Here is a 12,861-nt window from a genome sequence, read left to right as displayed (position 1 = left end):
AAATTATTGCCATATACTAGAGAGTACCCCTGTGGCTGTCCCCCTTAACAATAAGTCCTCCTGTTTGAGTACTGTTGGGGGGGGCAACAGTGGCCGTGCCTCTGGCACAGAGTCTGACCCTGTGGCTCAGAAAGGTAGGGAAAGGAAGAAGGCAGCAGTAACAGGGGACTCTAGTTAGGGGGTCAGACAGGCGATTCTGTGGATGCAGGAAAGAAACACGGATGGTAGTTTGCCTTCCGCGTGCCAGGGTCCGGGATGTTTCAGATTGCATCCACAATATCCTGAATTGGGAAGATGAACAGCCAGAGATCGTGGTACATATTGGAATCAACAACATAGATAGGAAAAGGGAGGAGATCCTTAAAACCGACTACAGGGAGTTAGGAAGAAAGTTGAGAAGCAGGACCTCAAAGGTAGTAATCTCGGGATTACTGCCTGTGCCACGTGACAGTGAGTATAGGAATAGAATGAGGTGGGGGATAAATGCGTGGCTGAGGGATTGGAGCAGGGGGCAGAGATTCAGATTTCTGAATCGTTGGGACCTCTTTTGGGGTAGGTGTGACACGTACAAACAGGATGGGTTGCACGAATCCGAGGGGAACCAATATCCTGGCGGGGAGGTTTGCTAAGACTATTGGGGAGAGTTTAAACTAGAATTGCTGGGGGTGTGGTGGGAACCGAACTGAAGAGATGGAGGAAGGGGCAGTTGGCTCACAAATAGAGAAAGCTTGTAGACAGTGTGAGAGGGAGGATAGGCAGCTGATAGAGAAGGGATGTGCTCAGACTGATGGTTTTAGATGTGTCTATTTTATGCAAGAAGCATCATGAACAAAGCAGAAGAGGTTACAGCATGGGTCAGTACTTGGAGCTATAATGTTGTGGCCATTACAGAGACTTGGATGGCTCAGGGGCAGGAATGGTTACTTCGAGTGCCAGGCTTTAGATGTATCAGAAAGGACAGGGAGAGCGGCTGAAGAGGTGGGGGAATGGCACTGCTGATCAGAGATAGAGTCATGGCTGCAGAAAGGGCTGTACTTGATCTGATACTGGGAAATAAACCTGGTCAGGTGTCAGGTCTCTCAGTGGGAGAGCATTTTGGAGATAGTGATCACAATTCTATCTCCTTTACCATAGGATTGATGATGGATAGGAACAGACAAGTTAGGAAAGCATTTAATTGGAGTAAGGGGAAATATGAACTTATCAGGCAGGAACTTGGAAGCATAAATTGGGAACAGATGTTCTCAGGGAAATGTACAGAAGAAATGTTCAGGGGATATTTTCATGGAGTTCTGCATAGGTACGCTCCAATGAGACAGGGAAAGGATGGTAGGGTACAGGAACCATAGTATACAAAGGTTGCTGAAAATCTAGTCAAGAAGAAAAGAAAAGATTACGAAAAGTTCAAAAAACTAGGTAATGATAGAGATCTAGAAGACTATAAGGTTAGCAGGAAGGAGCTTAAGAATGAAATTAGGAGAGCCAGAAGGGGCCATGAGAAGGCCTTGGCAAGCAGGATTTAGGAAAACCCCAAGGCATTCTGTAAGTATGTGAAGAGCAAGAGAATAAGACATGAGAAAATAGGACCAGTCAAGCATGGCAGTGGAGAAGTGTGTATAGAACTGGAGGAGATAACAGAGGTACTTAATGAATACTTTGCTTGAGTATTCCCTACGGAAAAGGACCATGGCAATTATAGGATGACTTAGAACGGACTGAAAAGCTTGAACATATAGACAATAAGAAAGATGATGTGCTGGAGCTTTTGGAAAGCATCAAGTTGGATAAATCTCTGGGATCAGATGAGATGTACCCCAGGCTACTGTGGAAGGCGAGGGAGGAGATTACTGAGCCTCTGGCAATGATCTTTGCTTCATCAATGGGGACGGGAGTGGAGATAACCTAGGAAATTATAGACCAGTGAGTCTTACTTAAGTTTATGGAAAAGATCCTGAGAGGCAGGATTTGTGATCATTTGGAGAGGCATAATATGATTAGGAATAGGCAGCATGGCTTTGTCAGAGACAGGTCATGCCTTATGACCCTGACTGAATTTTTTGAGGATGTAACTAACTACATTGATGAAAGTAGAGCAGTGGATGTAGTGTATATGGATTTCAGCATGGCATTTGACAAGGTACCCCATGCAATGCTTATTGAGAAAGTAAGGAGGCATAGGATCCAAGGGGACGTTGCGTTGTGGAACCAGAACTGGCTCGCCCACAAAAGGCAAAGAGTGGTTGTAGACGGGTCATATTCTGCATGGATGTCGGTGACCAGTGGTCTGCCCCAGGGATCTGTTCTGGGACCCCTTCTCTTCATGATTTTTATAAAGGACTTGGATGAGGAAGTGGAGGGATGGGTTAGTAAATTTGGTGATGACACTAAAGTTGGGGGTGTTGTGGATAGTGTGGAGGGCTGTCAGAGGTTAAAGCGGGACATCAATAGGATGCAAAACTGGGCTGAGAAATGGTAGATGGAGTTCAACCCAGATAAGTGTGAGGTGGTTCATTTTGGTAGATCAAATATGATGGTAGAATATAATATTAATGGGACGACTCTTGGCAGTATGGAGGATCAGGAGGATCTTGGGGTCCGGATCCATAGGACACTCAAAGCAGCTGCGCAAGTTGAGTCTGTGGTTAAGAAGGCATATGGTGCATTGGCCTTCATCAACCATGGGATTGATCTTAAGAGCCGAGAGGAAATGTTACAGCTATAAAGGACCCTGGTCAGATCCCGCTTGTAGTACTGTGCTCATTTCTGGTCCTCTCACTACAGGAAGGATGTGGAAACCATAGAAAGGGTGCAGAGGAGATTTACAAGGATGTTGCCTGGATTGGGAGCGTGTCTTATGAGAATAGGTTGAGTGAACTCAGCCTTTTCTCCTTGGAGCGGCAGAGGATGAGAGGTGACCTGACAGAGGTGTATAAGATGATGAGAGGCATTGATCATGTGGATAGTCAGAGGCTTTTTCCCAGGGCTGAAATGACTAACACGAGAGGGCACAGTTTTAAGGTGCTTGGAGGAAGGTACAGAGGAGATGTCAGGGGTAAGTTTTTTACACATGGAATGGGCTGCCAGTGATGGTGGTAGAGGCAGATACGATAGGGTCTTTTAAGAGACTCCTGGATAGGTACATGGAGCTTAGAAAAATAGAGGGCTATGGGTAACCCTAGGTAATTTCTAAAGTAATTACATGTTTGGCACAGCATTGTGGGCTGAAGGGCCTGTATTGTGCTGTAGGTTTTCTATATTTCTATGTATTGACATACAGTATAACAAAAAAGAAGTGGTCCCAACACCAAGCCCTGCAGAATGCCATTAGCAATGGACCCCCAGCCGGAAAAGACTCCTTTTATTCCCACGCTTTGCATCCTGCCAGTCAGCCAATCTCTATCCATGCTAGTAGCTTTCCTGCAATGCCATGGGCACTTATATTGTTAAACAGTCTCATGTGTGGCACCTGTCAAAGGCCTTCTAAAAGTCCAAGTAGATAGCATCCAATGACTCTCCATTGTCCATCCTTACTGTTGTTTCTTCAAGGAAATCCAATATGTCTTTCAGGCAAGATTTCCACTTAAAGAAAAAATGCTGACTTTGGCTTCCATGTACCCTAAAAGCTCATTCATTATAATGGACACCAACATTTTCCCAACCACTGAAGTCAGGTTAACTGGCCTATAATTTCCTTTCTTCTGCCTCCTACCCTACATAAAGAGTGGAGTGACATTTGCAATTTTCCAATCCTCGGGAAACATTCCAGAATCTAGTGATTCTTGAAACATATTAATGCTTCCATAATCTCTTCCGCTACCTCTTACAAAACCCTGGGCTGTAGTCCATCTGGTCCAGCTGACTTACCTTCCTTCAGACCTTTCAGCTTCCCAAGCACCTTCTCCTCAGTAATTGCAATTTCACTCAATTCTGCCCCGTGATATGCTTGAACATCTGGCATATTGCTGGTGTCTTCCACAGTGAAGATAGAAGCAAAAAATACTTATTTGCCGTTTCTTTGTCCCTCATTACTACCTCTCCAGCATCATATTCCAGAAGTCCGATATCCACTGCCGCCTTCAGGAAGAAGATACGGGAGCCTCAGGACCCACACCACCAGGTATAGAAACAGTTATTACTCCTCAACCATAAGGCTCTGGAACCAGAGAGGATAACTTCACTCAACCTCGTCTTTTCTCTCCTTATAGTATTGTTTTGTAGTTGTTTTCTGATGGTTTTTAAAAACGTCCAAATCCTCTAACTTCCCACTAATTTGTGCTCTCTTTTGCTTTTGTGCTCTCTTTGACTTCCCTTGTCAGCCACGGTTGCCTTTTCCTCCCTTTAGAATACTTTTTACTCTTCGGGATGTCCAGCCTGCTGATTCTGCCATCATCCCTGACAGTGTCCCCTTCCAATCAACTTTGGCCAGCTCCTCTCTCACGCCTCTGCAATTCCCTTTACCTCACTGTTATATTGAGACTGATACATCTGAATTTATCTTTTCCCTCTCAAACTACAGGATGAATTCAATCATATTACAATAACTGATCCCTAAGGGTTCCTTTACCTTACACTCCCTAAACAAATCTGGTTCACTACACAAAACCCTGTCCAGAATAGCTGATCCCCTCGTGGGCTCAACCACAAGATGTTAAAAAAAGCCATCTCATATGCATTCTACAAATTCTCTGCCTTGGGTTCCAAATCCATCCTGAATTTCCCAATCTACCTACATATTGAGATCCCCTCTGACTTTCCTAATATTACCCTTTTTACATGACTTTTCCATCTCTCATTGTAATTTGAAGCCCACATCTTGGAGGCATGTAAATAACTCCCAATAGGGTCCTATGATTTTATGTCAGATCCTTCTAAGGATTTGATTTCATTTTTTATCAACACCCCCTCTGCCTACCTACCTGTTCTTTTGATACAAGCAACACGCATCAAATTTGCCTGTGAATGCAGTAGGCCAGGCAGCATCTCTAGGAAGAGATACAGTCGATGTTTCGGGCCGAGACCCTTCATCAGGACTCAGTCTCGGCCCGAAACGTCAACTGTACCTCTTCCTAGAGATGCTGCCTGGTCTGCTGCGTTCACCAGCAAATTTGATGTGTGTTGCTTGAATTTCCAGCATCTGCAGAATTCCTCGTGTTTATGTTCTTTTGATACAATGTGTATCCTTGGATGTTAAGCTCCCAACTATAATCTTCTAGCCGTGTCTAGGGAGAGATTCTGCACAGTAGATGTAGGGAGTTAGAATCTCTTGAGAGTGAGGGTGAGCAACCAAAGGTCGTGATGCACATTGACACCAAAGATATAGATAGAATGCAAGTTTTGCTATTATTGTTTGAGGTGAATGCCAAGTGCTCCAGATGGAACAAGTAATCTCCGACTTTGAAAGTAATATTGTGTGCTAGTGAGCCTCAAGTCTGGGTGCCTGGGGGGATTCTCTCTTGCTGGAAATGTTCATTCCTAACAGAATGGTATTAATTGCTGCTAGAGGAATTAAATGCAGATGTAGGAAGGACTTGAATTTGCATTTGAATTTATTTAAATCTTACATCCATCCCACAATGTGAAGGAGTAAAAATCTTTGTGTTATGACTCTATCGCAATGTACAGACATGTGAATTGATAAATCTAATGGCTTGTAGAAAGAAGCTGTCCCGTAGCCTGTTGGTCCTGGCTTCAATACTGCGGTACCGTTTGCCAGACAGAAGCAGCTGAAACAGTTTATGGTTGGGGTGACTGGTGACCTGATGATCTCCCGGGCCTTCTTTCTGCACCTGATGCTATAAAGGTCCTCAATGGAGGGAAGTTCACATCTACAGATGTGCTGGGCTGTCCGCACCACTCTCTGCAGTGCCCAGCGATCAAGGTTGGCTCAGTTCGCATACCAAGCGGTGATACAGCCAGTCAAGATGCTCTCAATGGAGCTCCTGTAGAAGGGCCTGAGGATCTGGGGGCTCATAGAAACATGGAAACATAGAAAACCTACAGCACAATACAGGACTTCGGCCTGCAAAGCTGTGCTAAACATGTCTTTACCTTAGAAATTACCTAGGGTTACCCATAGCCCTCTATTTTCCTGAGCTCCATGTACCTGTCTAGGAGTCTCTTAAAAGACCCTACCATATCTGCCTTCACCACTGTCGCCGGCAGCCCATTCCACGCACTCACCACTCTCTGCGTAAAAAACTTACCCCTGAAATCTCCTCTGTACCTACTTCCAAGCATCTTAAAACTGTGCCCTCTCGTGTTAGTCATTTCAGCCCTGGGGAAAAGCCTCTGACTATCCACACGATCAATGCCTCTCATCATCTTATACACCTCTGTCAGGTCACCTCTCATCCTCTGTTGCTCCAAGGAGAAAAGGCTGAGTTCATTCAACCTATTCTCATAAGGCATGCTCCCCAATCCAGGCAACATCCTTGTAAATCTTCTCTGCACCCTTTCTATAGTTTCCACATCCTTCCTGTAGTGAGGTGACCAGAAATGAGCACAGTACTCCAAGTGGGGTCTGACCAGGGTCCTATATAGCTGCAACATTACCTCTTGGCTCTTGAACTCAATCCTATGGTTGATGAAGGCCAATTCACCCTATGCCTTCTTAACCATACGGTCAATCTACGCAGCAGCTTTGAGTGTCCTGTGGACTCGGACCCCAAGATCCCTCTGATCCTCCACACTGCCAAGAGTCTTACCATTAATACTATATTCTCCCATCATATTTGACCTACCAAAATGAACCACCTCACACTTATCAGGGTTGAACTCTATCTGCCACTTCTCAGCCCAGTTTTACATCTTATCAATGTCCCACTATAACCTCTGACAGGTTTCCACACTATCCACAACACCCCCAACCTTTGTGCCATCAGCAAATTTACTAACCTATCCCTCCACTTCTTCATCCAGGTCATTAATAAAAATCATGAAGAGAAGGGGTCCCAGAACAGATCCCTGAGGCATACCACTGGTCACCGACTTCCATGCAGAAGATGACCCATCTACAACAGTTCTTTGCCTTCTGTGAGTAAGCCAATTCTGGATCCACAAAGCAAGGTCCCCTTGGATCCCATGCCTCCTCACTCAATAAGCCTTGCATGGGGTACCTTATCAAATGCCTTGCTGAAATCCATATACACTACATCTACTGCTCTACCTTCATCAATGTGTTTAGTCACATCCTCAAAAAAAATCAATCAGGCTCATAAGGCACGACCCGCCTTTGACAAAGCCATGCTGACTATTCCTAGTCATATTATGCCTCTCCAAATGTTCAAAAATCCTGCCCCTCAAGATCCTCTCCGTCGACTTATGAACCACTGAAGTAAGACTCACGGGTCTATAATTTCCTGGGCAATCTCTACTCCCTTTCTTGAATAAGGGAACAACATCTGCAACCCTCCAATCCTCTGGAACCTCTCCATCCCCATTGATGATGCAAAGATCATTGCCAGAGGCTCAGCAATCTCCTCCCTTGCCTCCCACAGTAGCCTAACTTCTCTTCTGGTTCCAGAGATTTATCCAACTTGATGCTTTCCAAAAGCTCCAGCACTTCCTCTTAATGTCTATATGCTCAAGCTTTTCAGTCCGCTGTAAGTCCTCCCCACAATCGTCAAGGTCCTTTTTCCGTAGGTAATACTGAAGACAAATATTCATTAAATACCTCCGCTACTTCCTCTGGTTCCATACACACCTTTTCACTGTCACACTTGATTGGTCCTACCCTCTCACGTCTCATCCTCTTGCTCTTCACATACTTGTAGAATGCCTTGTGGTTTTCCTTAATCATGCTCACCAAGGCCTTCTCATGGCCCCTTCTGGCTCTCCTAATTTCATTCTTAAGCTCCTTCCTGCTAGCCTTATAATTTTCTAGACCTCTATCATTACCTAGTTTTTGAACCTTTCGTAAACTTTTCTTTTCTTCTTGACTAGATTTTCAACAGCCTTTGTACACCACGTTTCATGTACCATACCATCCTTTCCCTGTCTCATTGGAACGTACCTATGCAGAACTCCATGCAAATATCCCTGAACATTTACCACATTCCTGCTGTACACTCCCCTGTGAACATCTGTTCCCAATTTATACTTCCAAGTTCCTGCCTGATTGCTTCATATTTCCCCTTGCTTCAACTAAATGTTTTCCTGACTGGTCTGCTCCTATCCCTCTGCAATGCTTTGGTAAAGGAGATAGAGTTGTGATCACTATCTCCGAAAAGCTCTCCCACTGAGAGACCTGACACCTGCCAAGGTTCAACTCCCAATACCAGATCAAGTACAGCCTCTCCTTTGTAGGCTTGTGTCAGGAATCCTTACTGAACACACCTAATAAACTCTATCCCATCTAAACCCCTTGCTCTAGAGACTTGCCAATCAATATTGGGGAAATTAAAATCTCCCATCTTGATAAACCTGTTTTCATGCAGAACTTCTTCAGCTGCCGTAAGGAAAGATGTTAATGTGTGGGGCACAGTACAGACAAGGTTTTGCAAATTAATACCTGGACTAGGTAAATCTTCTGAGTAAAAGTTAGAAAGACATGCATGTAGCTGTTGCATAATTGAATTAGGTGGTTTCCTTAAGGGGAATTATTGTCTAAAAAATCTATTGGAATTCCTTGGAGAAATAATAGACAGTCTGGGCAAAGGACAGTGAGTGGATGTTACTCACTTCTAATTTTCAGAAGACCTTTTGCAAGGTGCTGCACACAAATCTGCTAAACAAGATTAAAACCCATGGTGTTACAGGAAAGATGGTTCCTAAGGTTGTTATAGCCATTGGTGGTAATGGAGATAAGCTCCCACTACCTATTAAATGCTCCCAATAGCGTGTGCCTCAAATAGACTGTGACAACCAAGTCCAGCTCCTGGCCTTCACAAGTGGCTTAGATACTAAACCCGGTGGAACGATTTCTAATGGCAGGAGATCAGGCAAAGGCAGGTTATTGGTGCCATAAAACCAGTCACTTCCAGCAGATGGGGCTTATCAGCCGTGGTTGGCAGCTTATCTAGAGGGAGAACTCTGATCTCAAACCTCCGCTGCCTTGTGGCTATACCCAGTCACGGTGAAGGCTTTAGGAGTAAACCCTGTATTGTGCTGCTCTGGCTTCTATAGCCAGACAGCTGGGATGCAACACCCATGGTTGCCCTGACCAACTGAGGCCTCAGAGATGGGAAAGCTACTGGCATCAACAGAAAATTAGCTGACTGGCAGAAGACAAAGTGTGGGAATAACGGGGGCCTTTGCTGGTTGGCTGCTGATGGACAGTGGAGTCCGCAGGGTTAAGTGCTTTGATCTGTTACTTTTAACGTTATATGTTAATGATGTGGATTATGGGATTGATGGTTGATACAACGACAGGTGGAGGTGCAGGTAGTTCTGAGGAAGCAGGAAGTCTGCAGAAGAACTTGGACAGATTCAGGGTATGGGCAAATGGCAGAAGGAATACAGTGTATGGATGTATATGGTCATGCGCTTTGGTAGAAGGAATAAAAGCATAGACTAGGTTTATATAGAGAGAGGATTCATAAACCCGCGGCTTAAAGGGGCTTTGGAGTCCCAGTGCAGGACTCCCTAAAGGTTAATTTGCAGGTTGAATTGCTTTACTCCTTCTGGTGAACGTACTCCCACAGTGTTGTTGGGTAAGGAGCTTCAGGATTTAAACCCCAGCAATAATAACAGACCAGTAACATACAGATATTTCCAAGTCGGGGTGGTGTGTGGTTACAGGGGAACCTGTAGGTGGTAGTGTTCCCATGCATCTAACCCCTTGTTCTGTAGATGCTTGAAATCTTGAGTAACACCCACAAAATGCTGGAGGAACTAGGCAGGGCAGGCTGCATCTATAGAGAGAAATAATGAAGGGTCCCAGCCCAAAATGTCAACTGTTTATTTCCCTCCATAGATGCTGCCTGACCTGCTGAGCTCCTTCAGCATTTTATGTGTGTTATCCTACTTTCCTTCTTGGGGGTAGCGATCATGGTCTTTGGAGATGCTTGTCAGAGATGTCTCAGTGTATTTTGCAGAGAGCCAAGCTGCTCTGTTATAAGATGGAATGAATGTTTAGACTGGTGGGTGTGGTGCCAGTCAGGTGGTCTGCTTTATCCTGAATAATATCAAGTTCCTGGCGTTTTTTTTTGGGACTGTATTCACCAAGACAAATGGTGAATTACATCACTCTTGATTTGTGCCTTGTAGATAGTGGGAAGTCCTTGCAGTGTCATAAGACACCAAGTCATGTAGCCATGGTATTAATATGGTATTCCAATTGAGTTTTTGATTAATGGTGACCTCTGAAGGTTGGGCAACTTAATGGCGATGGCATTGAATAGCAAGGATAAGTGGCTAGGTTCACCTTTTGTTGAAGGTGGTTATCAGCTGACATTTCCTTGTGCTATCACTTTATCAGCCAATGCCTGAATGTTGTCTAGATCTTGCTGTTTGCAGTTGTGAGTAGTTTCACTATCCAAGGACTCTCAAATAAGCAATGTGATATTATCAATGATTATCTTTTATTCATACCCTTGATGAAAGAGCTGAGTATGGTTGGGCTGAGTACAGTGCCCTGAGGAGTTTCCGCAGTGATGTTCTGGGGCTGGAATGACTGACTTCCAATACTCATAATCACTTGTTTTTATGCACGGTTTGACTTTAGCCATCAGAGTGTTTCCCATTTGCTTCAGTTTTACTGGGATCTCTAGATGGCACAACGTCTATAGTTGTACTGTGGAGAGCATTCTGACAGGCTGCATCACTGTCTGCACAGGACTGAAAGAAGCTGCAGAGGGTTGTAAATCTAGTCAGCTGCATCTTGGCTACTAGCCTACAAAGTACCCAGGACATCTTCATGGAGCGGTGTCTCAGAAAGGCAGCATCCATTATTAAGGACCTCCAGCAGTCAGGACATGTCCTTTTCTCACTGTTAACATCAGGTAGGAGGTACAGAAGCCTGAAGGCACACACTCAGCGATTCAGGAACAGCTTCTTCCCCTCAGCTATCCGATTCCTAAATGGACATTGAATCCTTGGACACTACCTCACTTTTTTTAATATACGGTATTTTTGTTTATTACGCATTTTTTAAAATCTATTCAATATATGTGTACTGTAATTGATTTACTTGTTTATTTATTAGTTTATATTAATTTTTTTTTCTCCTCTAGATTATGCATTGTATTGAACTGCTGCTGCTAAGTTAACAAATTACACGTTACATGCCGGTGATAATAAACCTGATTCTGATTCAAGCAAATGCTGCCGTAACATAGAGACATTCTCTTTCACCACACTTCTGGTGTTCAGACCTTTGCTCTACGTTTGGGCCTGAGGTTTAGTACCGGATGGTCCTAGTGAAACTTAAAGAAGGCGAGTTAGTTACAGGTAAATAAATGGCATTTGAAAGCTCTGTCAATAACCGTTTCCATCACTTTACTGGTGATTGAGTGTGGATGGGTTCAGTGGTAATTAGTAAATGGATTTGTTCCGCCTTTTGTGAATGGTATACATGTTTGCTTGTTATATGCCATGTTGCATGATGTCGGCAATCATGGTCTTTCTATGACCATGATTGTTCTTGGCAAATTTTCTACAGGAGTGGTTTGCCATAAGAACCTTCTGGGCAGTGACTTTACAAGACCGGTGACCCAGCCATTATCAATACTCTTCAGAGGTTATCTGTCTGGCGCCAGTGGTCACATAACCAGGGCTTGTGATATGCACCAACTGCTCAGACGACCATTCACCACCGGCTCCCATGGCTTCACATGATCCTGATTGTGGGTGGGGGGGGGGGGTAGATTGCTAAGCAGGTGAGCAGGTGCTACAATTTGCCCAAGGGTGATCTGCAGGCTGGTGGAGGGAAGCATGTCCTTTGGTAGAGACAGATCTCCACCCCACCCCCAAAGGCAAGTTCCTACATTATCAGACAGACACTAGAGTTCTAAGTTTACAAACATTAATCTGTTCTCATTCTGCCACAAAACTCCCACCCAATTTTGGTATTTTTTTTTTTCATAATGGCAATTGTCCATCATGCTCAGTTTGAAAAGTGGATTCACCATTCCAGGAACAGAGTGGGCAGCGTTTGTGGAAGAAGACTACTTCCTTGGTCTTGCATGTGCTTCAAGGCCAACGGATATTGTTTTGCCAATGCCGGACATGGTGCTCTGCTCTTTTCTCTCAGGATGATCTGGAGTTCAAGCAGCAGAACACTAAGATTGCAGCCAGAGAACTGGAGGAGCAAATGGACATGGGTTCATTTGCCTGGAGCTTTGCAACAGCATTTTCTATTACTCTGGTATTGCTTTCTTAGCTTCATCACTTCAGACTCAGTAAAAGTTGGCAATGCATTTTCAGCCTTCCAGAGTTCCAAAAGTTTAATCGACTCATTGTAGTGAATGATAAAGTGCCTGAAAATGCATGCCAAAATGGGGCTCTGTCAGCTTTGTCTGAGGTTCCCGAGCAAAATGATTGTGTGGAATACCAGGCATAAGACAGCATGTGTAGTATAATAGGCCTGGAACAAGGAAACTCACACCCTGCATTACTTAGCTAATGTAGGCTTTTAAAAATGAGAAGAAATTAGGGTTTGGAGCAAATTTGAAATGCAGGAGAAACTCATGTTGGGAGGAGGGGTACCATATGGGCAAGGAGGGACAGAGTCAGGAGAGAAATGGGTAGAAGACTGTCAAAAGATGAAAGGAGAGAATTAAATTCAAGTTCAAGTTCCATTTTAATTGTTATTGAACCATACATGAATATCCATGAATACAGCCAAACAAGACAACTGTACTCCGGGAGGCCAAGGTGCAAAACACAGTGCCCACAGCAATACACAGCAGAAGATGCATATAA

This window comes from Mobula hypostoma, chromosome 6 (genome assembly GCF_963921235.1).
Source record: "Mobula hypostoma chromosome 6, sMobHyp1.1, whole genome shotgun sequence".
Lineage (NCBI taxonomy): Eukaryota > Metazoa > Chordata > Chondrichthyes > Myliobatiformes > Myliobatidae > Mobula > Mobula hypostoma.
The sequence above is the reverse complement of the archived record's forward strand: the minus strand, read 5'-3'. Positions refer to the sequence as shown.